This window comes from Oncorhynchus tshawytscha, linkage group LG01 (genome assembly GCF_018296145.1).
Source record: "Oncorhynchus tshawytscha isolate Ot180627B linkage group LG01, Otsh_v2.0, whole genome shotgun sequence".
NCBI lineage: Eukaryota > Metazoa > Chordata > Actinopteri > Salmoniformes > Salmonidae > Oncorhynchus > Oncorhynchus tshawytscha.
In genome coordinates, this window is record NC_056429.1 from 47706759 (window position 1) to 47733774 (window position 27016).

General features: G+C 41.3%; 1 protein-coding gene across 2 annotated transcripts in view; it reads left to right on the forward strand.

The window, feature by feature from the left end:
• Positions 1-27016, forward strand: part of LOC112252251 (thyroid hormone receptor alpha-like) — a 95460-nt gene that overhangs the window by 46488 nt on the left and 21956 nt on the right. Inside the window, exons 2-3 of one of the 2 annotated variants that reach the window (XM_042322213.1) lie at positions 1349-1785; positions 23690-23804. The gene's annotated coding sequence lies outside the window, so the exon portion shown is untranslated. The remainder of the gene's footprint in view (positions 1-1348; positions 1786-23689; positions 23805-27016) is intronic. The other variant, XM_024423328.2, reaches the window with a different exon arrangement.

Consider the following 27016-nt stretch of genomic DNA (forward strand, 5'->3'; position numbering starts at 1 on the left):
CACAAATCTTCTATGGGATTGAGGTCAGGACATTGATGGCTACTCCAATACCTTGACTTTGTTGTCCTTAAGCCAATTTGCCACAACTTTGGATGTATGCTTGGGGTCATTGTTCATTTGGAAGACCCATTTGCGACCAAGCTTTTACTTCCTGACTGATGTTGCTTCAATATATCCACATAATTTTCCTCCTTATGATGCCATCTTTTGTGAAGTGCACCAGTCTTTGGCAAGTCTTCGGCTTGCAAGCATCCCCCTTTTTCCTCCAAGCATAACGATGGTCATTATGGCCAAACAGTTCTATTAATCTTTCATCAGACCAGAGGACATTTCTCCAAAACGTACGATCTTTGTCCCCATGTGCAGTTGCAAACCGTAGTTTGGCTTTTTTATGGTGGTTTTGGAACAGTGGCTTCTTCCTTGTTGAGCGGATTTCAGGTTATGTCAATATAGGACTCCTTTTACTGTGGATATAGATACTTTTGTACTTTGGTTTCCTCCAGCATCGTCACGTGGTCCTTTGCTGTTGTTCTGGGAATGATTTGCACTTTTCGCACCAAAGTACTTTCATCTCTAGGAGACCAAACGCATCTCCTTCCTGAGTGGTATGATGGCTGCGTGGTCCCATGGTGTTTATACTTGCGTACTGTTTGTACAGATGAACGTGGTACCGTCAGGCGTTTGGAAATTGCTCCCAAGGGTGAACCAGACTTGTGGAGGTCTACAATTTTCTTCTGAGGTCTTGGCTGATTACTTTAGTACACCTCCAATTGACTCAAATTATGTCAAATAGCCTATCAGAAGCTTCTAAAGCCATTGCATAGTTTTCTGGAATTTTCCAATCGGTTTAAAGGCACTTGACTATGTATGTAAACTTCTGACCCACTGGAATTGTGATACAGTAAATTATAAGTGAAATAATCTGTCTGTAAACAATTGCTGGTAAAATTACTTGTGTCATGCACAAAGTAGATGTCCTACCCGACTTGCCAAAACTATAGTTTGTTAACAAGAAATTTGTGGAGTGGTTGGAAAAATGACTTTTAATGACTCCAACCTAAGTGTATGTAAACTTCCGACTTCAACTGTATGTGTCGTATAGGCCAGTGTGAGTGAATATGTGTGTGTTCTTTTGAGCAAGAACTATTAATTTATCAGATTTCAAACCAGTCATGCAGGTATTAGCGGCTGCTAGAGCAGACAGGGATTGGATGATAAATGCTAGGCTTAATCTGTGATCCGGAAACAAGTCCGCTGATAGTCTGCCCTGTGAGTTTGAAGGTGTTTCGTACTCAATCGGCTTCTTTGTGTTTATGTCAAACCCTACTAATCTGTGTGTGTCTTACAGGTGCAGGCAGACTGATCCACTGGAAAGCACCTTTTCGGGAGGTAGACAAGGACAGAGCGGTGGTGCACGTCTCAGAGGCTTTGAGACCCAGGGCTTGCCGAGCTAGTGGGTTGCTGCCAAAAACCAACACGGAAAGAGCCTGAAACAGTTTACCTGGGTGGCAGCATCACATCTTCAGACCCAGGAAAATGGCACGCCTGGGAGGCAGTCAAAACCAGAAAGCTGCATGCTTGGGGGACAGTCACTTACATTAAACAGCACAGCGGCAGGCCTGAATGGTTTGGGGAACTTAAGAGGAGCGCGCTGCATTAGGGGCTGAGATGGACTAATAAGGGAGCCTGGGTTGCATCATCGGCCAATAATAGCTCACCTCGAGGAAAGGGCTGTAAGAAGAACAGTAAGACCCAGCAGAGCGCCGTGATCAGAACAATCCACAGGTGAGTTCTCTGGTTCCTTCCCACTTGGCCCTTTCTCGCCGCCTTATGATGCAGTGGGTGAAACAACAGAAGTAGTAGGAATAGAGCCTGGTTGGATAGCTCAGAGCTTCAGCTCTTTTATATTCGTATCTGCACATGGAATTTGAGGAGTAGGGGCAAGGTTATCTCAAGGTTTATGGTATAGAGTTAGGGTGCTCTTAAGGTGCTCTTGAGTCAAGGAGTTTCTCAAAACGCGGTCGACTAACTTATTTCCCAACATGAGTAGCCTGAGTAAACCAGTCCATCCCACTGCCTCTTGTGTGTTGTCTGGCTGTGGGCGTTAATCCACTGGAAGCTCCCTGTACCTCTGACCCTTTGATTGGCTAATCCTCCTTGACCCGCCAGGTGGCGTGAGGGTTATCCTATTAATTCTGATCTCTTAAAGGTTAAACTGATCCAAGATCAGCACTCTTTATGAATACTCGACCTGGTCCTTTGTTCGAGCCCTTTTCTGTATGCCTTTTAACATGACTGTGCTAGTGCACTCCGGATTGTTTGTTTGTGGGGCTATGGCGATATCCCACTGCTGACACCAATCTGGCACATTTGGTGTGGACACACATCGGAGTTGATGTTTGACTGTTGTGCGTCATAGTCTAAGACAAGATCAGAAACCAGAACCCTAGGCCGACCAATCAGAGAGGCTCCTGCCATGGAGAGTTCACCTTACGGAACTTGTGGAAAGCTATGTGTTTGTGTGTCTGTGAGCGTGCTAGCATGTGTGCTTCTGTGTGTGCTCGCATCTGTGTGTGCGTTTTGTGTCCGTCTGTCTGTGTGCATGTGTTAGGGCCGGGACTATACCAGTATTATGATACTTATTAGTATCATGGCAAGGAAACAAAACACAAAGTGTATGTAACTTTTTTGGGGGAAAACATCCCTAATGTTGGAAACAAACATTATGTTGTCATCCAGACTCACATGTGTTTATTTTACAAGCAGCAGGTTTTTGAAGGACCAAAGAGTTTGGTATGCTTCGCATTTACATTTTTTGGCATGGAAAGAATATTGTGATACTGGTATCGTCAAAGTGTCTGTGTCTGTCTCTGTGTGTGTTTGTCCGTGCCTGCTGAAGCTCAGCGTGTGTCCAGACTACAGAGTGCAAACCGGGTTAAAGGTAGATGCTTTCATCATACAGATCAATGTTACCAGTCAGAGACGACGCAGGTTGCCTGGATAATCTATGACACTTGCCTATATCCCTACAACTAGTGTTGTCACGATACCAGAATTTTGACTTGGATACCTACACCAGGTTTAGTATCGCACTATTCAATACCAAAACGATACCACACAAAAAAAGAAGGCGCATTAGCCAAAGTCACAGAATGGCACTTGATCCAGACAAAAAAACTCAGCTACTGCTCTTTCATTCCATTTGAACATTTTTCTGTCAATTATTGAGGCAGCCATGTATGCATTAATTGAATCAATTATACAATAAATGTTACTTTTAGTTTTACCAATCTAATTGCAAAACAGTTATGATTTTTAATTTGCTGAAATTACTGCTGGCCTGCTGCTTGTGCAAGAGCGCCTGCTGCTAACGTCACTCACAATCATTTGTTTGAATGGTAAGTCTCTTGATAAACTGAGTAAATCAAAAGGTAGCCTAGGTCTGTCTATTCACAATACTTTACAATACAGGTCAGTGCATATTATTCAATAGCAGTATGTGCATGTATGGATTTTTATTGAGCTTGTTTTAGCTGATTTCAAGGGGCTACAGATGACAAATAATCACTTCCATTTAGGACTTATTTTATTGGAAACTTTAAAGAGAAGGAAAGTTGGCCTACAATTAACTACCGGGATCTTCTTGCATTGTAATGTGTTCTGGCCTGTAAGGACATTGTTTTGTGAAAACAGTAATGAACAGTTTCTACATTTCTACATGCCGTGTTGCATTATTCAAGTGTGTCAATTCTGGCCACGGTCATGAGCACTGGATTGTTCCACAGATAGACCTACAGTATAGTTAAAGTAAACCTTCATGCTCCATTATGACATTTGGCCTGTAGTCAGTCAGATTCCTGATTGAAAGGAACAGTTCACGCCAAAATGAATGTTTATTGAGGCCCTGAAAGGGGTGAAATGTTTGAGGTGAGTTCATGGCATGACCCATGCCATCTGTTGTGTGGATGAGGCTGTATATCTTATGTCATAATTTCCCACCACTGCGACCTGTATGCTCTCGTTGGCTGGCCCTCGCTACGTATTCATCGCCAAACTCACTGGCTCCAGGACATCTGTAAGTCTTTGCTAGGTAAAGCCCTGCCTTATCTCAGCTCACTGGTCACCATAGCAGCACCCACCCATAGCACACCCTCCAGCAGGTATATTTCACTGGTCATCCCCAAAGCCAACACCTCCTTTGGCCACCTTTACTTCCAGTTCTCTGCTGCCAATGACTGGAACAAATTGCAAAAATCACTGAAGCTGGAGACTTATCTCCCTCACTAACGTTAAGCATCAGCTGTCAGAGCAGCTTACCTGTACACAGCCCATCTGTAAATAGCACACCCAACTACCTCATCCCCATATTGTTATTTTTTTGTTGTTGTTGTTGCTCTTTTGCACCCCAGTATCTCTACTTGCACATCATCATCTGCACATCTATCACTCCAGTGTTAATACCAAATTGTAATTATTTTGCCACTATGGCCTATTTTTGCCTTGCTTCCCTAATCTTACTACATTTGCACACACTATACATAGATTTTTCTATTGTGTTATTGACTGTACATTTGCTTATCCCATGTGTAACTCTGTGTTGTTTTTGTCACACTGCTTTGCTTTATCTTGGCCAGGTCGCAGTTGTAAATGAGAACTTGTTCTCAACTGGCCTACCTGGTTAACCTTTCTGGCGCAGGCGTTCCGCTAGCAACCCACCTCTACAACATCTGGTGAAATTGCAGAGCGCCAAATTCAAAGTACAGAAAGTCATAATAAACATTCATAAGAAATACAAGTGTTATACATCGGCTTAAAGATGAACTTCTTGTTAATCCAGCCGCTTTGTCAGATTTCAAAAAGGCTTTACGGCAGACAGTAAAGGAATTACAAAAGTCAGAAATAGCGATTAAAATGAATCACTTACCATTGAAGATCTTCATATGGTTGCAGTCACAAGAGTCCCAGCTACACAATAAATGTTGGTTTTGTTCGATTAAAGTCCCTCCTTATATCCCAAAAGCTCTGTTTTGTTGGTGCGTTTTGTTCAGTAATCCACTGGCTCAAAGGCAGTCAAAACATGCAGACGAATACATCCTAATAGTACCGGTAAAGTTCGTAGAAACATGTCAAACAATGTTTATAATTAATCCTCAGGTTGTCAATTGTCTAAATAATCGATAATATTTCAACCGGACAATAGCGTATTCAATAGAAAGGAAAAAGAACGAAGGGCGCACACTCGGTCATGCTCGCAAACCAGCACTGCATGATTCTACAGTCCACTAAGAGAAAGGTCTCATTCTTCTTCCTGAAAGCCTGAAACAATGTCTAAAGACTGTCGACATGTAGTGGAAGCCATAGGAACAGCAATCTGGGTCCAAACCCATTAGATACTCTATAGGCATTCAATTGAAAATACCCACATCAAAAAAATCCCACATCCTGGATGAATGTTCCTCAGGTTTTTGCCTGCCATATCAGTTCTGTTATACTCACATACATTATTATAACAGTTTTGGAAACTTTAGAGTGCTTTCTATCCACATCTACCAATTATATGCATATGCATTACTTTGGGCACGCTTCTCATCCAGACGTCGAAATACTGCCCCCAAGCCATAAGAAGTTAAATAAAGGGGGGGAAAATCGAACATTTTAAATGGTGCCTATCTTTCCAATTTATTTGGGATTGAGGATTATAGCTGGATATACAGAACAGATGGTGTGGAACTCATCTCGACGTTTGAGATCCTAAAAAGTCTGAAAGAACTTTGATTCTGTAGTGAACTATCCCTTTACGGAGCCATAAAGTCCAGCAAATGTTAGCCTCACGGCTCTGTCGACTTGTCAGACAGACTGATGGATGCATGGCGAACAAGTGTTAGCCTCACGGCTCTGTCGAGTTGTCAGACAGACTGATGGATGCATGGCGAACAAGAATTCACACCCACACACTATATCAAGTCAGAAACCAGCATGTACAGTATATCAAGTCTGAGAGCAGCCCATATTTTAATAGCAGGCCTGGTCTGCCTAGCACCAGCCAACAGGTCTGGCTTCTATTCCCTCCAAGCCTCAGTTTCATACCCATCACACATGATAAACTTCAGCTTCAAGTTTGGAAATCTGCCATTGATGTCCAGTTGTTGACGTGTCCACAGAACTATAAGTATTTCACAATTTTAATGACATGCAGAACCCCCCAACACATACAAAATTGGCAATGCCTTTCCTGAAGTTGGAATCCGTTGGGGTGAAACTGCCACGTCGGTTTGCGACATTACAACAACAAAGACATTACTTTAAGCTAAACAATCAACACTGTTGTACATCATTGCACGCACAATAGAACAGCTCCCGAGTGGCACAGCGTTCTAAGGCACTGGATCTCAGTGCTAGAAGCGTCACTGTTTCGATTCCAGGCTGTATCACAACCGGCCGTGATTGGGAGTCCCATAGGGCGGCGCACAATTGGCCCAGCGGATTTAGTCTCCTTTTCATAAAAATTACAAAAACAATAACCAATGCGACCAGTCACGCTTTTTTACCATTCGTAAATTCCCCTAGTAATGTCTCCGCTTTATAATAAAGTTGGATTGATTGATAAAGATCAGTGATGTAAAAATACTTTAAATTACTACTTAAGTAGTTTTTTGGGGTATCTGTACTTTATTTCACAATTTATATTTTTGACTACTTTTACTTCATTCCATTCCGAAAGAAAATGATGTATTTTTTACTCCGTACATTTTCCCTGACACCCAAAAAGTACTTGTTACATTTTGAATGCTTAGCAGGACAGGAATGGTCCAATTTACACACTTATCAGGAGAACATGCCTGGTCATCCTACTGATTCTGATCTGGTGGTCTCACTAAACACACATGCTTGGTTAGTACATTATGTCTGAGTGTTGGAGTGTCCCCCTGGCTATCAGTAAATGAAGAAAATCGGCCATATGGTTTGCTTAATATAAGGAATTTGAAATGATGTATGCTTTTACTTTTGATACTCAAGTATGATAAGTAAATGTAATTGCTAAAAGAGTCCTGTCTACTAACCTGTCCTTAATTTCTACCAGTATTTATTACTGAGAATTAATATATTGTCTGTTCTCTGTAAGGATGACCCACTGATTGCAGCTTGTTACCGTGCCGACACACTGACAGCGGGAGGCGTGATATCTGCCTGTAGTCTGGGGCTTCAACTTTAACCCATTTGGAATGCCTCAACCTTAATTAACAAACACAACAAGTTGTTGATTACTCCCCTACAAACACACACACACACACACACACACACATTACACCTCTGCCTATCTGTGCGGATGAGATGTGGAAGACCGACAAAGTGAAGTAGAGAATCTTAGACATAGTTAGGCTCACATGTTAACACTTTACAACTGGACTGGGGGGGTTGGGTGTTAGAGGTGTGTATGGGTAAAGTTTGACTGTATGTTGTGGTTGTGTTATTTCCGAGACCTGAGAGAGAGCAAGATTTTCCAAACATAAATTCAACGTTAGTGTTTTCAAACATGCAAGGTTAGCTCCGAGGTTTGGTGTGCTTTCTGCTTCCTCCCACAAACCTATCCCCATATTCCTGCCAATATTGCCTTTGCAATCACCGTGTACACTCAGGGTCTTTCATGTCCATTGATTGTGTAGGGGGGCACGGTTTTCAGGGGCCCTATAAAAGGCCAGTGCTGCCTCGCCTTTTGAAGAACATTGTTCGCGGTCATGCAAGATTATGTCTATAAGGAAACCAGAGACCCTCCACCACACAACCTCTGCCCTTCCTCTCCCAGTCACCTCCCCCTGGAGAACAATATAGGTGTCTACTATAGACACTGTCTGCATCCCAAATGGCACCCAATTTCCTATATAGTGCACTACTATAGTGCTCTATGGGCCTTGATCAAAAGTTGTGCACTATAAAGGGAATAGGGTGCCATTTGGGATGCAGATCCATCTGTATGTTCTGTATTGCTGGTTTAACACTGGTCTTTCTGAAGCATTCATTATAGTAAAAACAGTATATTAGCATTCATTACAGTAACAATCGTATCTTTTGTGATTCACAGCACGTTCAACAGTCAAGCTTCTGTTTTCACGAAAGGGGGGGGGGAGTGAGAGGTTTTATTTCCCTTCTCAGCAGCACCATTGATCTCTATCTCTTGTTGGTGTATATGGAATGTTCTAATGTTTGATGGCGTACTGTGAATGCAAATTGTCAGCCTCACTGCAAAGGTGTGTGTGTGGCACTCTCGCATTGTGCTCCTACTCTTACCTGAGTGCTTTGTCACATTCTCTCTCTCTCACTCACACTCACACTCACACTCAGAGACAGACACAGACACTCCGGTTGCAGCTTAATTTTTTTTTTTCATGTAACCTTTATTTAACTAGGCAAGTCCGTTAAAAACAAATTCTTATTTACAATGACAACCCACTGTTCCCAGGTAGGCCAACAGGCAGGACAACATTTTTACCTTGTCAGCTCAGGGATTCGATCCAGCAACCTTTCAATTACTGGCCCAACATTCTAACCACTAGGCAGGCTACCTGCCACCCCAGCTAGGGGAAGAGGATTCCCTGCGTTGTGTGTTTGGGTGGTGACGCAGCCAGGCAGGGGTTTTGGGCATGCCCCATTTATAAAAGCTGCCAGGCATGCAGGCTGAGTGGACTGACTAGCCACCAAGCCAACCCATTGGCCAGGGCAGCTGCCTGGGAGTCATTGCTCCTGTTCCAGAGTAGAGGCAGCAGAAGCACCTGGTAGTAGTAGCTAGGGTTGCAAAGGGTCAGAAACTTTCTGGTAAAAATCTGGAAATTTTCCATGGGAAGTTAAGCCCTGGAATTTGGAGAATTTTGCTCAAAAAGTTAGCTTATAACAGTGAACCTTTTTTTGTGGGATACACATAAGGCAATTCTAGGTCTTGTGGCAAACCTCTGCATGTATAGTGCATTCTTCCATCACATGTATAGCTGATTCTCAAGATCTTGCATACTAATGAGATCCTATTGAGCCCACACTACTAAACTGTCTGAGCAACATGCTTTCTGGTAAGTTTTGATTACAATCCCTGTTTCCGTACATGTTTCATTTTAAAACATTTATTTTGGAGTGAATATATTTTATATGACATGATTTTTTTTGTTAACTAGATTCAGAATCATTTGGCCAAGTGCGTAAAGTTCCCTCAGCGCTCACAACAAGCAACCTCTGACAAAATTCCATCTACTTCTATTTGAGGTGAATCAGACGCCTTATCAATAACAACAGCTCATGGTCCTCCTGGAATCAGAAGTTTTTTCGACACAATGGAGGAACGTAGTCAGAGAAATGCTGATGAATGTCTTGCTCAAGCTGTGTATGCAACTGGTTCACCTCTGATGCTCACAGGCAATGTGTATTGGAAGAGATTTCTGAATGTTCTTCACCTAACATACACCCCTCCAACCAGACATGCTTTATCTACTCATTTGCTGGATGCAGAGTTCAACAGAGTTCAAGTGAAGGTCAAGCAAATCACAGAAAAAGCAGCTTGTATTGCAATCATCTCTGATGGGTGGTCAATTGTTCGTGGGCAATGAATAATTAACTACATCTCCACCCCTCAACCAGTATTCTACAAGAGCACAGACACCAGGGACAACAGACACACCGGTCTCTAATTTGTAGATGAGCTGAAGGCAGTGACATTCAATGACTTTGGACCACATAAGGTATTTGCACTGGTGACGGACAATGCTGTGAACATTAAGACTTCTGGTCTAAAGTGGAGGAGTTCTACCCTCACATCACACCCGTTGGCTGTGCTGCTCATGCATTGGCATTGAAACCAATTGATTCACTCTACAAGAGAGCCAAGGAAATGGTTAGGTATGTGAAGGGTCATCAAGTTATTGCAGCAGTCTACCTCACCAAGCAAAGTGAGAAGAATAAGATCACCACATTGAAGCTGCCCAGCAACTCCCATTGGGTGGTGTTGTCATCATGTTTGACAGTCTCCTGGAGGGATAGGAGTCCCCAAGAAATGGCCATATCACAGTCTGCCGATATGGACAGCCCCATCAAGAGGATCCTCCTGGATGATGCATTTTGGGAGAGAATGGTACGCAGCCTGAAACTCCTGAACCTATAGCAGTGGTCATTGCACAGACTGAGGGAGACAATTCCATCCTGTCTGATGTTCAGACTCTGGTTGCAGATGTAAGAGAATACATCTGTACTGCCCTGCCCACTTCACTGTTGCTCCAATCAGAGGAAACTGCAGTTCTGAAATACATCAAAAAGCGTGAAGACTTCTGCCTAAAGCCCATACATGCCGCAGCGTGGTAGACCCCAAGTATGTTGGCAAGAGCATCCTGTCTGGTGCAGAGATCAACAAGTCCTATAGTGTCATCACTACCATGTCTCGCCACCTTGGCCTGGATAAGGGCAAGGTTCTTGGCAGTCTGGCTAAGTACACTTCCAAACATGGGCTTTGGGATGGAGATGTAATATGGCAGTCGTGCCAACATATCTCATCAGCCACTTGGTGGAAGGAACTTTGTGGATCTGAGGCTCTTTCCCCTGTTGCCTCCATCAACCTCCAAATCCCACCATTATCAGCCACCTCAGAGCGCAACTGGTCCTTGTTTGGGAACACCCACACCAAAGCATGCAACAGGCCGACCAATACAAGTTTGAAATATTGGTTGCCATCTGGGCAAATTTGAGGGGTTTTGAGTCTGACAACGAGCCATCCTCAACAAGGTTTGAAAGTGACAGTGACGATGAGGCCTCAGTCTGATGTTCAAGAGGTGGACATTGAGGAGGTACAGGGAGAAGACATGGAAGCCTGAGAGGAAGACAACCAAAAGCTTTAGTTTCTAGTCTATCATTTTACAGATGTATGTTGACATTTTTTGGGGAGATGCGATGGATCATTCAGTATTCCCTTTTGTTGTTCAGTGAAATCAACTCATTTAATTAAAGTTCAATTTGTAACTAAATACACTGCTCAAAAAAGTAAAGGGAACACTTAAACAACACAATGTAACTCCAAGTCAATCACACTTCTGTGAAATCAAACTGTCCACTTAGGAAGCAACACTGATTGACAATACATTTCACATGCTGTTGTGCAAATGGAATAGACAACAGGTGGAAATTATAGGCAATTAGCAAGACACCCTTAAAAAAGGAGTGGTTCTGCAGGTGATGACCAAAGACCACTTCTCAGTTCCTATGCTTCCTGGCTGATGTTTTGGTCACTTTTGAATGCTGGCGGTGCTTTCACTCTAGTGGTAGCATGAGACGGAGTCTACAACCCACACAAGTGGCTCAGGTAGTGCAGCTCATCCAGGATGGCACATCAATGTGAGCTGTGGCAAGAAGGTTTGCTGTGTCTGTCAGCGTAGTGTCCAGAGCATGGAGGCACTACCAGGAGACAGGCCAGTATTTCAGGAGACGTGGAGGAGGCCGTAGGAGGGCAACAACCCAGCAGCAGGACCGCTACCTCCGCCTTTGTGCAAGGAGGAGCACTACCAGAGCCCTGCAAAATTACCTCCAGCAGGCCACAAATGTGCATGTGTCTGCTCAAATGGTCAGAAACAGACTCCATGAGGGTGGTATGAGGGCCCGACGTCCACAGGTGGGGGTTGTGCTTACAGCCCAACACCGTGCAGGATGTTTGGCATTGCCAGAGAACACCAAGATTGGCAAATTCACCACTGGCGCCCTGTGCTCTTCACAGATGAAAGCAGGTACACACTGAGCACATGTGACAGACGTGACAGAGTCTGGAGATGCCGTGGAGAACGTTCTGCTGCCTGCTACATCTTACAGCATGACCGGTTTGGCGGTGGGTCAGTCATGGTGTGGGGTGGCATTTCTTTGGGGGGACGCACAGCCCTCCATGTGCTCGCCAGAGGTAGCCTGACTGCCATTCGGTACCGAGATGAGATCCTCAGACCCCTTGTGAGACCATATGCTAGTGCGGTTGGCCCTGGGTTCCTCCTAATGCAAGACAATGCTAGACCTCACGTGGCTGGAGTGTGTCAGCAGTTCCTGCAAGAGGAAGGCATTGATGCTATGGACTGGCCCGCCCGTTCCCCAGACCTGAATCCAATTGAGCACATCTGGGACATCATGTCTCGCTCCATCCACCAATGCCACGTTGCACCACAGACTGTCCAGGAGTTGGCGGATGCTTTAGTCCAGGTCTGGGAGGAGATCCCTCAGGAGACCATCCGCCACCTCATCAGGAGCATGCCCAGGCGTTGTAGGGAGGTCATACAGGCACGTGGAGGCCACACACACTACTGAGCCTCATTTTGACTTGTTTTAAGGACATTACATCAAAGTTGGATCAGCCTGTAGTGTGGTTTTCCAATTTAATTTTGAGTGTGACTCCAAATCCAGACCTCCATGGGTTGATAAATTTTGATTTCCATTGATAATTTTTGTTTGATTTTGTTTTCAGCACATTCAACTATGTAAAGAAAAAAGTATTTCATAAGAATATTTCATACATTCAGATCTAGGAATCTATTTTAGTGTACCCTTTATTTTTTTGAGCAGTGTAGTTATTAAAACATTTTTATTGGAAGGATTTAATAATTTGCAATTGTCTACTTATGATAAGGCAAAGGTGTATGTTTCTGTCTCCATAAATAAATAAATATAGCCAATGCAAAAAACACCTATTTAAATGGTATTAATATTAGTTTGCATATATTTCCGTTAATTCTTATATATTCCCGTTAATTCCCGCGGAAAGTTTCCACCTCTGAACATTCCCCAAAATGTGCAACCCTAGTAGTAGCTAGGTCTTTGTTCTATGATTTTCAATTGAATCAAGCCCCTGTTTACATGAGACCGTTATTATAAAGATAGCTGTTGCTTAAGCCGCAGACTTCCCACCATGAGCAGATTGTGGCTGCACCACATAAAGCTTTACATTACCACCCCTCCCTCCTCTAATGTTGCTCAACATATTGAACATGACTGCCTTCTAGCTATAGAGAAGAAAGAGAAGGAGAAAAGCAATATCATGAAAGTATTTTTTTTAAATTCCACCTTTTGTAGTGTTGATGAGATGTGACAGTGGTTCCACTCCCTCTACCCTCCCTAGATCCTCGCCATGGATCTGGCACTTTTACAATAAAGATCCCTTCTTCTCCTTCTTGTCCACCCCTCCTCCTTATCTCATTTAACATTTACATTTGAGTCATAAGACAGACGCTCTTATCCAGAGCGACTTATCTCCTTTTCTTTTCCTTTCCCCACCGGGGAACAAAGCCTCCGCGTTTGTATTAGATGGTTTTGTACAAAAAGATCTTATCTGAGCTGATCAACCAGAAACCAGTATATAATTTAGTCAGCTCACATCCATGACTATTCACTTGTACATATCCATTTGACTTGTTTGGAGATTAAATATTGCAATTATTTGATTGCCACCTGCAGAAATCAGTGATTCAGACAGCTTTTTGGGCCCATTCTTACAATTCTGTGACTAATCTTTATATCTGCACAGCTGGCTCATTTGGTTGTGTATTCTACATCACTATTACGATATTGGGTATACAAAAATTATATTTCATACAGGTATGGTAATAAGAAATTTATCTAAGACCCTAAGTTTTTATTTATTTTTATTACACTAGGCAAGTCATTTCAGAATAAATTCTTATTTACAATGACAGCCTACGCCGGCGCAACCCTAACCAGGACGGCTGGGCCAATTGTACGCCGCACCTATGGGACTCCCGATCACAGCCGGTTGTGATACAGCCCGGGATCGAACCAGGTTCTGTAATGACGCCTTTAGCACTGGGATGCAGTGCCTTAGACCGCTGCGCCACTCGGGAGCCCAACAGTTGTTTGGTGGCCATATTGGAAAAAGGCTTATGTTACAGTTGAAGTCAGAAGTTTACATAAATACACCTTAGCCAAATACATTTAAACTCAGTTTTTCACAATTCCTAACATTTAATCATAGTAAAAATCCCCTGTCTTAGGTCAGTAAAGGATCACCATTTTATTTTATTTTCACTTTCCCAGTGGGTCAGAAGTTTACATGCACTCAATTAGTATTTGGTAGCATTGCCTTTAAATTGTTTAACTTGGGTCAAACATTTCGGGTAGCCTTCCACAAGCTTCCCACAATAAGTTGGGTGAATTTTTGCCCATTCCTCCTGACAGAGCTACTGTAACTGTAGGCCTCCTTGCATGCACAGGCTTTTTCAGTTCTGCCCACACATTTTCTATGGGATTGAGGTCAGGTCTTTGTGATGGCCACTCCAATACCTTGACTTTGTTGTCCTTAAGCCATTTTGCCACAACTTTGGTAGTATGCTTGGGGTCATTGTCCATTTGAAAGACCCATTTGCGACCAAGCTTTAACTTCCTGACTGATGTCTTGAGATATTGCTTCAATATATCCACAGAATTTTTCTCCCTCATGATGCCATCTAGTTTGTGAAGTGCACCAGTCCTTCCTGCAGCAAAGCACTCCCACAACATGATGCTGCCACCCCCGTGCTTCACGGTTGGGATGGTGTTTTTCAGCTTGCAAGCCCCCCCCCCTTTTTTCTCCAAACATAACAATGGTCATATTGCCAAACAGTTCTATTTTTGTTTCATCAGACAAGAGGACATTTCTCCAAAAAGTACGATCTTTGTCCCCATGTGCAGTTGCAAATCCGCAGTCTGGTTTTTTATGGTGGTTTTGGAGCAGTGGCTTCTTCCTTGCTGAGCGGTCTTTCAGGTTGTCATTATAGGACTTGTTTTACTGTGGATATAGATACTTTTGTACCTGTTTCCTCCAGCATCTTCACAAGGTCCTTTGCTGTTGTTCTGGGATTGATATGCACTTTTCGCACCAAAGTACATTAATCTCTAGGAGACCGAACACGTCTCCTTCCTGAGCGGTATGATGGCTGCATGGTCCCATGTTGTTTATGCTTGCGTACTATTGTTTGTACAGATGAACGTGGTACCTTCAGGCATTTGGAAATTACTTCCAAGGATGAACCAGACTTGTGGAGGTCTACAATTTTTTTTCTGAGGTCTTGGCTGATTTCTTTTGATTTTCCCATGATGCCAAGCAAAGAGGCACTGAGTTTGAAGGTAGGCCTTAAAATACATCCACAGGTACACCTCCAATTGACTCAAATTATGGCAATTAGCCTGTCAGAAGCTTCTAAAGCCATGACATCATTTTCTGTAATTTTCCAAGCTGTTTAAAGGTACAGTCAACTTAGTGTATGTAAACTTCTGACCCACTGGAATTGTGATACAGTAAATGTTAAGTGAAATAATCTGTCTGTAAATATTTGTTGGGAAAATTATTTGTGTCATGCACAAAGTAGATGTCCTAACCGACTTGCCAAACTATAGTTTGTTAACAAGAAATTTGTGGAGTGGTTGAAAACAAGTTTTAATGACTCCAACCTAAGTGTATGTAAACTTCTGACTTCAACTGTACATGAATCATGTGATGGTCCTGTATCTATAAATCTTTTTAAAACCCTGTTCTAGCTGTGTGTGTGAAATGTGGTACAATCCAAAAACGTAACTGCCATTCTAATGTTAATAATACCATATGGCCTATTTTTAAACACTAGTTTTAGCTGGTGCTTTCAAAGTTGGTTATATTATATATAAATTGAACGTTTATTTCATGACCTTTCAGAACCACTTGTCAAACAGATTAACGTATCGGGGTTTCCTTTTTTAAGCGATTTATACAGGTAATTCTTTATGTACGCTAGAGGTCAAAGTTCTGTTGACTTAAACATTCCAGCAATGTCGAATGGCTAGCTATGAATGTAAGCTTGCCATTGATATATTAGAGGGTATACAGTGCATTTGGAAAGTATTCAAACATTTCTCAAAATCTTTGCAAATGTATACAGAAATACCTTATTTAGACCCTTTGCTATGAGACTTGAAATTGAGCTTAGGTGCATCCTATTTCCATTGATCATCCTTGAGATGTACCTACAACTTGATTATTGTAGTAAACTCAATTGATTTGGAAAGGCATAAAACTGTCTCAATAAGGTCCCACAGTTGACAGTGCATGTCAGAGCAAAAACCAAGCCATGAGGTCGAAGGAATTGTCCGTAGAGCTCCGAGACAGGATTGTGGCGAGGCACAGATCTGGGGAAGGGTACCAAAAAATGTCTGCAGTTTTGAAGGTCCCCAAGAACAGTGGCCTCCTCCATTCTTAAATGGAAGAAGTTTGGAACCGCCAAGACTCTTCCTATACAGCTGGCCACCCGACCAAATGAAGCATTTGGGAGAGAAGGGCCTTGACCAAGAACCCAATGGTCATTCTGACAGAGCTCCAAGTTCCTCTGTGGCGATGGGAGAACCTTCCAGAAGGACAACCATCTCTACAGCACTCCACCAATCAGACCCTTATGATAAAGTGGCCAGACAGAAGCCACTGCTCAGTAAAAGGCACATGACAGCCTGCTTGGAGTTTGCCAAAAGGTACCTGAAAGACTCAGGTCATGAGAAACAAGATTCTCTGGTCTGTTGAAACTAATATTTAACTATTTGGCCTGAATAACATGTAAAAATATATATTAGAAACGGATTTGTTTATTATTTTTTTAGGACATGGAAAACTTGTAAAATTACCCTTTTTTGTGTTGGTATTTGTGGTACAATGCATAATGTCTAATCAAATAATAATAATTATGAAATAGATAAGTACAGATCCTAATCTCAGTGATCCAAGAGCACATTTCTTGAAAAATGACACTTGAGAATGCTTGGGTCAAATGTCAGTTTCGCTAGAATGACCCATGTGTATTAGAGCGAGGTTTAAGTGCCCTGTTCAAAGACCATTCCATTAAGCAATAACCAAAGAGAGGGAGCGCTACACGGTAAGACAGGGTACAATATTGGAGTGAGAGAAATCTAGAGCTACTCAATCAAGAGACAGACCAATGCTATATATATAGAGAGAGGGAGAGAGCTGTAGAGTAAGACAAACAGAGAGAATGCAATTAAGCAGGAAAGAAAAGAGAAAAAAAAGTTATTAATCACGTCAGATCAGCAGCCAGAAAATGTATTAAAATTGTGCCACAGTAATAGTTAGTAGGCTAATTTCCTGCCTCGAGGCATGTACACAGAAATTTTAACTGACTCTGCAATAAATCACAACATAGTAATTGAGAGGAGCAAGAAATGTGCACAGAAGAGAGACATGTAAAGGCTAGGGATAAATGAAAAGAAAATATAAGAGATAAACAAACAATAGCCAGAAAGGCTATTGTAGGAAAATAAATGGTAGTGGAAGGAGAATGCAAAAGAGAGAATAAAGGAGAGATTGACGAGAAAGGGGAAAGAAGGAGTGAAGGTATAAGATGACATGGGGCAGTTATCCAGTATAGCTGAAGTCCTCCATGGTCCATTGGTTTTGTGCAGCTAGCCTAGACAAAGCTATATGTTATGCTAATGCTAGTAAACCTACACACAGCCAATGCAGGCTAGCAAGCTAGCTGAAACATTGTTATCTGGGTCATTCTACAGAAGTGGTTCAAATTACAAATTTGTATCCTATTTTTCCCAAACATTCAGCAACCATGTGTTACAACGTACAGTATGTCAGATAGACATCAAATACTCACACAATTTGTATTGGATATTTAAAATTAATTCCTTACTAGGGAGTACATTTGACACTACTCAAACATAGTGAAAATGTTGCAATAAAGGGAGAACCAATAACCCTAACCACACTATTGATTATTATAAAGTCAGTCTCATCTGTAACTGAACATTTCAAGATGGTAGGAAAAAAATGTATGTCACAGAATGAAGAGTACTGCAATAGTTTTCTGTGAGTTGAGTTTGATTCCTGCCTACAGCTGGCAGCACCGAAGTAATCATCAATTCGGAGCGCAGCTGCATGCAACCAGATATTACTACCCATGGTCAATTTGGTTAGACATTTGATATCCCTATGGGGCTAGTTAGGGACCATCAGTATTACACAATGTATATAGGACAAGGTCAACAGCTCAATTTCTATTACTTAAAAACTCAAACCAACACTTAAGTTTAGAAATTCATATAAAATATATAGAAATAAGTTAATGAGGCAACTAAAAGATGTGCAAAATGAAAATATCATCCCATTTACAGGCTAGCTAACATTACCTAGTGTGGCAGGCTAGCTAAAGTTTAGGTAATGTTAGCGTAGCTAGTGCTAGCTACCTCATTACAACTTAGTTAGGTCGTAACTCATACAAGTGTATTGTCCAGATACTGCTGGTTATGTAACATTATCATTGGATAATACTAGTGATGTAGGCTAGCTAGCTACAGGATAGCTAATGTTGGCTAAATTTGTATTTTTTTAACCTTTTATTTAACTAGGCAAGTCAGTTAAAAACAAATTCTTATTTTCAATGACAGCCTACGAACAGTGGGTTAACTGCCTTGTTCAGGGGCAGAATGACCGATTTTTACCTTCAGCTCGGGGATTTGATCTTGATTTGATCTTGTCAGCTCGGGGATTTGATCTTGCTACCTTCCGATGGCTCTAGCCACTAAGCTGCCTGCCGCCATTAGATAGCTAATGTTAGCCTACAAGTTGGATTTGCAATTTAGTTTGTAGCTTATACAGTACAAGTGTATTCTGTATTGCCTAGGGCAAAACAAGATAATGGATGCACCTATGGAGGCAGTTAAATCATGTTTGAGTCTGACTAATACTCTGAACTTAGAAGCAACAAACCATAACAATCTGGAGCTACAGTCAGTCTACATCTGTAACGCAATAGAATTAGGGTTTCCACTAGTTACCACACCCACAAAGTGGCTATATCGTAAACAGTCATGAAAACAAAAAGGAGCTTTTTGGTCTTAAATTAAGGTTAGGCATAAGGTTAAAGGTTAGTAGTGTGGTTAGGATTAAGGTTTAAAAGCTAATTGTAGAAATAGGCGCCCTGTATTACTTTGTGGCTGTAGTATGTAGTGACGACCTACAGTAGAATTAGCCTGGACCGGGTTACTGCCCTGATGACGGAGGCGGTGCTGCCAACTCTCACACATTGGGTGTGAGACATGCAATTCTTCTCACGCTCATAAGCCACACCTCTTATTTATCACGCATTGAAAAAAGTACTGCTTTTATTTTCTAATTAATCCAGTGCGTTGACTTTTCAACTGTGCCTCCCAAGATATTTTGAAATCTGAGCACATGCACCTGAAATTCAACCTCACAAGCATTGTAACTGCGGTAGCTTCATCTGGGTGATACATAAGTTTCCTGCCACCGCACTGTGAATCACGGCAGATTGAAGCTTGTGATTGGTTTAATAAGGGTTCGGGACCAAGGTGATTGGATGCACGTTTGCAAAGAAATGCCCCTCACAATTAGAGTGTAGTCGGCAGCCATGGCAGACAAGTGTCGTGTCTTTGACTATCATTAAATGTGAAGACTGTTATTTCATCAAATCAATTCTCTCTTTATTATTACGTGATTAAACTAATCATTTAAACTTTAACTAGGAAGTCGGGCACCACAGGAAAATGTTTATAGAGTCTCTATTTCCCAAATCGACTCTTCAGGTATTTTCATATCTTATCGAGTACAGTCTTGTATTAAGGTATTATTATTACCTCATCAGTTCTCATTACTGAGAATACCCTTGGATATCTGCACAAACCCTAGCCTAAATCATGAATCAGCGATATACAAATTGGCTTAATTATTTATTTCCTAACTAACTAATCAAATCACAGAAATACATAAACAAACAATATAGTTGTTGGCTACTAACACAATGCATTGATTAGTCCCTAGTGGGCTAAACCGGTATGAGGGCTTGGTAGACAATGGAAAGGGGTGGGGACAGATAAAAAGTGGGAAAGACTAAATGTATTCACTACACACAGCTGATTATTATATTCATTCAAATGCTAATCCTTTGTACATGAACGGCCGCTCATTCAAAAATAATTGCAAAGTATATATTTACGCTCATATGTCTTTGTCTTCTCTGTTGGAATCGCCGGTCCGTCTGCTGGAGAGTCAGTTCATCAGAGAGTCTCTGGTTAACTTCCCCAGAAGTCTCTCAGCGGCTCTGTATAGTGTCTGTTGTAATGGATACGTCCGGCGTACAGATGGTAATTGCATGGGACAGATGCTTCCGCGGTTGTCTGTATTCTCATACAAGACTTATGTAATTTCCAGCTGCAAACTAGTAATTCTACGTCTAGGATTTGCTCTTATTCTGTATTGATCGATAGTATCAGTGTTGAGCCGTGTATCCAACACTACATGCTGTCTGGTCTCCTGGCGTATGGAGTTGTAGTTCTTAACCATTTAACATGTAGCATGTTTTCTAGTCTTCTTAACCATTCGCGACGTCCGGCTTACCCTGTGTCTCTTTGGCATGAAATGTAAATTTCATCATGGGTAGTTTTATACTCTGGAGTAGAAAAGTGGGGTTCCATGACCCCTGATATACTGTCTGGCTCACGGGGTGTGCCCATTGACTAGTTAAACTGTATATGAAAATCCATACTCTCGTTTAAAAGGTTAACATCACATTATATCTTTTCACAAATTAGTTTCATATTTACTCATTCATTTTATCCAACGTCTAAATGTAAATCTGATAATTGAAAAGTGTACACAAACAGAGATATACAGTAATGTGGGTCTCCTGTCTTTCATGAGGTCACCAAATGAAACAACTTCGTCATGACTGTCCCTTAGGTGTCCACGGACCACTGTAAACTGTGTTCCACATTCCAACCTCGAACACTACAGAGCACAGATGCAGCATATTGCATGACCGCCATAAAACAGCAGACTTCCCGCGCTGTAGAGCGGACCCACTGTAACCTGATCCTTGAGATCATCACAGGAGGAGGGTTATGACACTTGGCAGGAATGTTTGTTCTATGTTGAACACAGTTTATGAACTATATTTTCAAAAAAGCAGCATGGCAACTTGTAGCGCTGTTTTGTATAAAACTATTTGATGTTACTCCTGTCCCTGTCGCAGAATGCTTCCTTTTGTCAGCATGTGATACTAGTGATTTAATCCACCACTTGCATGAGCTCTGATCCATAAACTACATTATTCACCTAAGTTGGTCATTGGCAATTTAGCACTAGGTTTATTAGGCTGTAACATCAAAAAGGCAGCATTCAGCAGGAACTTCTGTAGGAGGATCTTATTTGTCTAACTATGAACAGGATTTTGCCCAAACAGATTTTTTACCCAAATGTGTAACTGATTTTAGTGGGGGACAATGCATTAAAATATAATTTGGGTTGGATGTAAGCACAGATTTGTCATATCTTCAAGAGATTGTATTATCTGTTCAATTTATTTGGTCTTTCACAATAGCTGATGTACAATACCAGTCAAAAGTTTGGGCACACCTACTCATTCAAGGGTTTTTCTTTATCTTTACAATTTGTGTATTATTTGTAGAATAATAGTGAAGACATCAAAACTATGGAATCATGTAGTAACCAAAAGTGTTAAACAAATCAAAATATATTTTAGATTCTTCAAAATAGCCACCCTTTGCCTTGACAGCTTTGCACATTCTTGGCACTCTCTCAACCAGCTTCATGAGGAATGATTTTCCAACAGTCTTGAAAGAGTTGCCACATATGCTGAGCACTTGTTGGCTGCTTTTCATTCACTCTGAGGTCCAACTCATCCCAAAAATCTCAAATTTGGACTCATCAGACCAAAGGACAGATTTCCACGGGTCTAATGTCCATTGCTCTTGTTTCTTGGCCCAATCAAACCTCTTCTTCATATTGGTGTCCTTTAGTAGTGGTTTCTTTACAGCGATTTGACCATGAAGGCCTGATTCATGCAGTCTCCTCTGAACATTTTATGTTGAGATGTGTCTGTTACTTGAACTTTGGATAATTTATTTGGGCTGCATTCTGAGGTGCAGTTAACTCTCATTCACTTATCCTCTGCAGCAGAGGTAACTCTGGGTCTTCCTTTCCTGTGGCGGTCCTCTTGAGTGCCAATTTCACCATAGCACTTGATGGTTTTATCGACTGCACTTGAAGAAACTTTCAAAGTTCTTTACGTTTTCCGTATTGACTGACCTTCATGTCTTAAAGTAATGATGGACTGTTGTTTCTCTTTGCTTATTTGAGCATTTCTTGCCATAATATGGACTTGGTCATTTACCAAATAGGGCTATCTTCTGTATACCACCCCTACCTTGTCACATCACAACTGATTGGCTAAAACGCATTAAGAAGGAAAGAAATTCCACAGATTAACTTTTAACAAGGCACACCTGTTAATTGAAATGCATTCCAGGTGATTACCTCATGAAGCTGTTTGAGAGAATGCCAAGAGTGTGCAAAGCTGTCATCAAGGCAAAGGCTGGCTACATTGACAATACATTTTGATTTGTTTAACACTTTTTTTGGTTACTACATGATTTCATATGTGTTATTTCATAGTTTTGATGTTTTCACTATTATTATATGATGTCGAAAATAGTACAAATAAAGAAAAACCCTTGAATGAGTAGGTGTGTCCAAACTTTTAACTGGTACTGTAAGCCATTAGAACAATTCCCATCCCCTTCAATGGGTTAAAATATATACTAATTCGTTTGCAAGAACACTACTAATCAAATCAAATTTAATTTGTCACATGCGCCGAATACAACAGGTGTAGACCTTACAGTGAAATGCTTACTTACAATCCCTTAACTCATACTTTTATTGTTTTATTTGTCTTTGATAATCTATTTAAAAATAGATTTAGAAATTGCAATGAGGGCTTTTTGTAAACATTGATGGATAATGTTGAATATAGGCTATATTTAAATGCCCCTTGCCTCATCCAGTTTAGACATTTCAGTATTGTGCACAAGCTGCTAGGCAGAAATGATAGGCATACATGCAAAAGATCTTACCTATGTAGAGTAAGGAGATGGTAAGATTTTACAAATCAGTCTCAACCACCTGAAAATTGGTATTCATTACATTCCTCTTAAATGTGAAGTGGTTTGTAGAACTTAAATATCACATATTCAAACCACAGGATTTGGGAAACATCAGGATTTTCGACGGTCCTATTTGAAAGGGATAGTTCACCCAAATTAATTACTTATTTAAGTGTTTGTTTCTTATGGACAAGGAGCAACTGCAATCCATCCTAGGGTTAGCCACTGCCACCAACCGTTAATATTAGCATTTTCTAACCAAAAACCAATGTAATGTCCTGCAGTTGCCATACTCAAAAGTTCATGCCCAAATAATTTCAAAGTATCTTCAAACCAAGTGGTCCAATTTTTGTGTATTTAACTTTTTAAAGAGTCATGAATACATCCGGTCTATGACTTGATTTTTTTTTATTCCACCCATCATGTGAAATGATGGAGAATTGCAGAAAATGAGCTTCAAAACAGAAATTGAAAAAAAACAAGCAGTTTGCAGCTGAACATGCAACATGCAGTAGAGAACACACGCATGGGGACCCTTGCATGTTTTGTCCTAATTCACCTTCATAACCTAGCAAGGTGGCAGCAGCCTGATCGCTCTGTTTACCATTCTATCATGATATCTGAAGTGAAAAAGAAAGTTGAATGCATTGATTAGGTTAGTTCCACCATGCTAATCATAACCACCATTTATAATGCAATCAGTGCTCTGTGTTTGTGTGTTACCAACCAGTATCTTTGATGAAGGGCCAGGAGTTGATCTACACTGCCATGCTGGCAAAGACCTTACCTCCAGTCTCACCTCTTGCCCGCTCACCAACGGTCGTCAACGGGGGGACCAGATTTAGGTAGGTTTAGTCTGAACTGTTCAAACTGTTTGTTTGTCAGATATCACTTATCCTAACTGCCATCGGTAATAGAAAAGTTACTGTGTATGTGTTCACAGATGCATCTAGGAGCCAGCACTTGGAGACTTGCAAGATAAGATAATGTGATAATGTCCCAACTGACAGGCGGTATTGATACTGATATCTCTAAATGGAGAGTCCTGGCACCCGGCATAAACATTTTACTAGACACAACTTACTTGTATTGTCTTTTTGTATTTTCGAACTACCCCAAGTTCCCAACAGCGTTTGGCAATTACACTGCTACAGTTAGGCCCTAATGCTTAGGCTACACACTAATGCCAGATAAAAACAATGAAAGAAAAACCTCAATGTAGCCTATATGAATTGCACAAGACTTATACATTTATGGATTTTTAATTGTTTTATTTTTATTCAACCCGCCTGCCACCCACCTGTCCTTCATCCAAACAATATTTCATGACCTTAAACCCGCCCGCCCCGCAGGTATTATTAGTCAACAGGCATCCAAATTGACCGGGAGAAAAAAGAATACCATTGCAAAATAGTAATTTTTATTCACTGATGGAAGTACCAGTCGATGGAAATATATTTGACTGTCTTGCTTATTGGTCTATAGGTTCATTTGCATAATTTTGTGGAATTAGATTGGCGACTGTGTATTTTCATTAGTCTTCATGTATCTTATTTATCACACATGCATAACATACAGAGAGACCCTATTTTGAGCAGAGTATCACCTGAAACAGCGCTAGAGATGCTGCTGCAGCTCCTCGGCTCGTTGCTGCTAGAGTGAAACGTGTTTTTATAAACCCAGATTAATTCGATTAATTACCATAATCTAAATGTCATTCTGAGCACCGTCGGAGGACGCCCTAATGGGTTACCCACACAACGAATGTGGGTTCGGTAAATTTATCAAATTAATGGTCAATTAAAATCTTTCTGGTCACATAGTCCAGTGCCGGACAACCCTGGTGTGTGTGTGTACCGGTGTGTGTGTGTGTGTGTGTGTCCCGGTGTATGTATGTGTGTGTCTCCCAGTATACAGTTGAAGTCGGAATTTACATACACCTTAGCCAAATACATTTAAACTCACAATTCCTGACATTTAATCCAAGTAACAATTCCCTGTCTTAGGTCAGTTAGGATCACCACTTTATTTTAAGAATGTGAAATGTCAGAATAATAATAGAGAGAAGGATTTACACTCAATTAGTATTTGGTAGCATTGCCTTTAAATTGTTTATCTTGGGTCCAACGTTTCGGGTAGCCTCCACAAGCGTCCCACAATAAGTTGGGTGAATTTTGGCCCATTCCTCCTGACAGAGCTGGTGTAACTGAGTCAGGTTTGTAGGCCTCCTTGCTCCCACATGCTTTTTCAGTTCTGCCCACACATTTTCTATGGGATTGAGGTCAGGGCTTTGTGATGGCCACTCCAATACCTTGACTTTGTTGTCCTTAAGCCATTTTGGCACAACTTTGAAAGTATGCTTGGGGTCATTGGCCATTTGGAAGACCCATTTGCGTCCAAGCTTTAACTTCCTGACTGATGTCTTGAGATATTGCTTCAATATATCCATATAATTTTCCTGCCTCATGATGCCATCGATTTTGTTAAGTGCACCAGTCTCTCCTGCAGCAATGCACCCCGCACAACATGATGCTGCCACCCCTGTGCTTCCTGGTTGGGATGGTGTTCTTCGGCTTTCAAGCTTCCCCCTTTTTCCTCCAAACATAACGATGGTCATTATGGCCAAACAGTTCTATTTTTGTTTCATCAGACCAGAGGACATTTCTCCAAAAAGTACGATCTTTGTCCCTGTGTGCAGTTGCAAACTGTAGTCTGGCTTTTTTTTATGGTGATTTTGGAGCAGTGGCTTCTTCAGGTTGTCGATATAGGACTTGTTTTACTCTGTATATAGATACTTTTGTACCTGTTTCCTCCAGCATCTTCACAAGGTCCTTTGCTGTTCTGAGAATGATTTGCACTTTTCAAACCAAAGTACATTCATCTCTAGGAGACCTGAACGCGTGTTCTTCCTGAGCGGTATGACGGCTGCGTGGTCCCATGGTGTTTATACTAATGTCTGTACAGATGAATGTGGTACCTTCAGGCGTTTGGAAATTGCTCCAAAGGATGAACCAGACTTGTTGAGGTCTACAATTTTTTTTATTTGCTTTTGATTTTCCCATGATGTCAAGCAAAGAGGCACTGAGTTTGAAGGTAGGCCTTGAAATACATCTACAGGTACACCTCCAATTGACTCAAATGTTGTCAATTAGCCTATCAGAAGTTCTAAAGCCATGACATCTTTTTCTGGAATTTTCCAAGCTGTTTAAAGGCACAGTCAACTTGGTGTATGTAAACTTCTGACCCACTGGAATTGTGATACAGTGAATTATAAGTGGAATAATCTGTCTATAAACAATTGTTGGAAAAATTACTTGTGTCATGCACAAAGTAGATGTCCTAACCGACTTGCCAAACTATAGTTTGTTAACAAGACATTTTTGGAGTGGTTGAAAAATGAGTTTTAATGACTCCAACCTATGTTAACTTCCGACTTCAACTGTATGTATGTGTGTGTGTGTGTGCTTTACATCATGTGCTATAGAGCGTTAACAAGGTCTGACCTGAAATCACATGCGCCATCTAGCAACAGAAGTGCAACAGAAGTGAAGTGATTACTGGGGAAACAGTCGTTTTTTTCTCTCTATGTTTAGTAGAACTGTGCAGGTTGTCCTGACTAGTACTCTCATTGCAACAATGATACAGTAGAGATTTATTCTATGTATGTATATATATTTGTTTTTTCCAGTATACTGTGTACTCTATGAACCTGTCTTGCCACACCCCTTTTTCCATACAGATGCTTCATCTATTTCAAAGCATTGATTAAATTAGGTATAGGTCACTAAACATTAGCTTGTTCAGAGACTCTGTTCAGTGTTTGACTAATGCATTGATCAGCAATGGATCCATTGGATGTTGAGTCGACGTGGGATGTTGCACTAGATGACACAAGTGTGGCCGTGACTCTGTATGCAGGCTAACCAGTTTACACACACAACACAAGCAGGACACGCACTTAACATAGATTAAAGGGGCAATCTGGAATATTTACTGCTGCTCAATGGTCATTTCAGTTGAAGATACAAACCCATTGATTCTTGAAGAATATAACTTA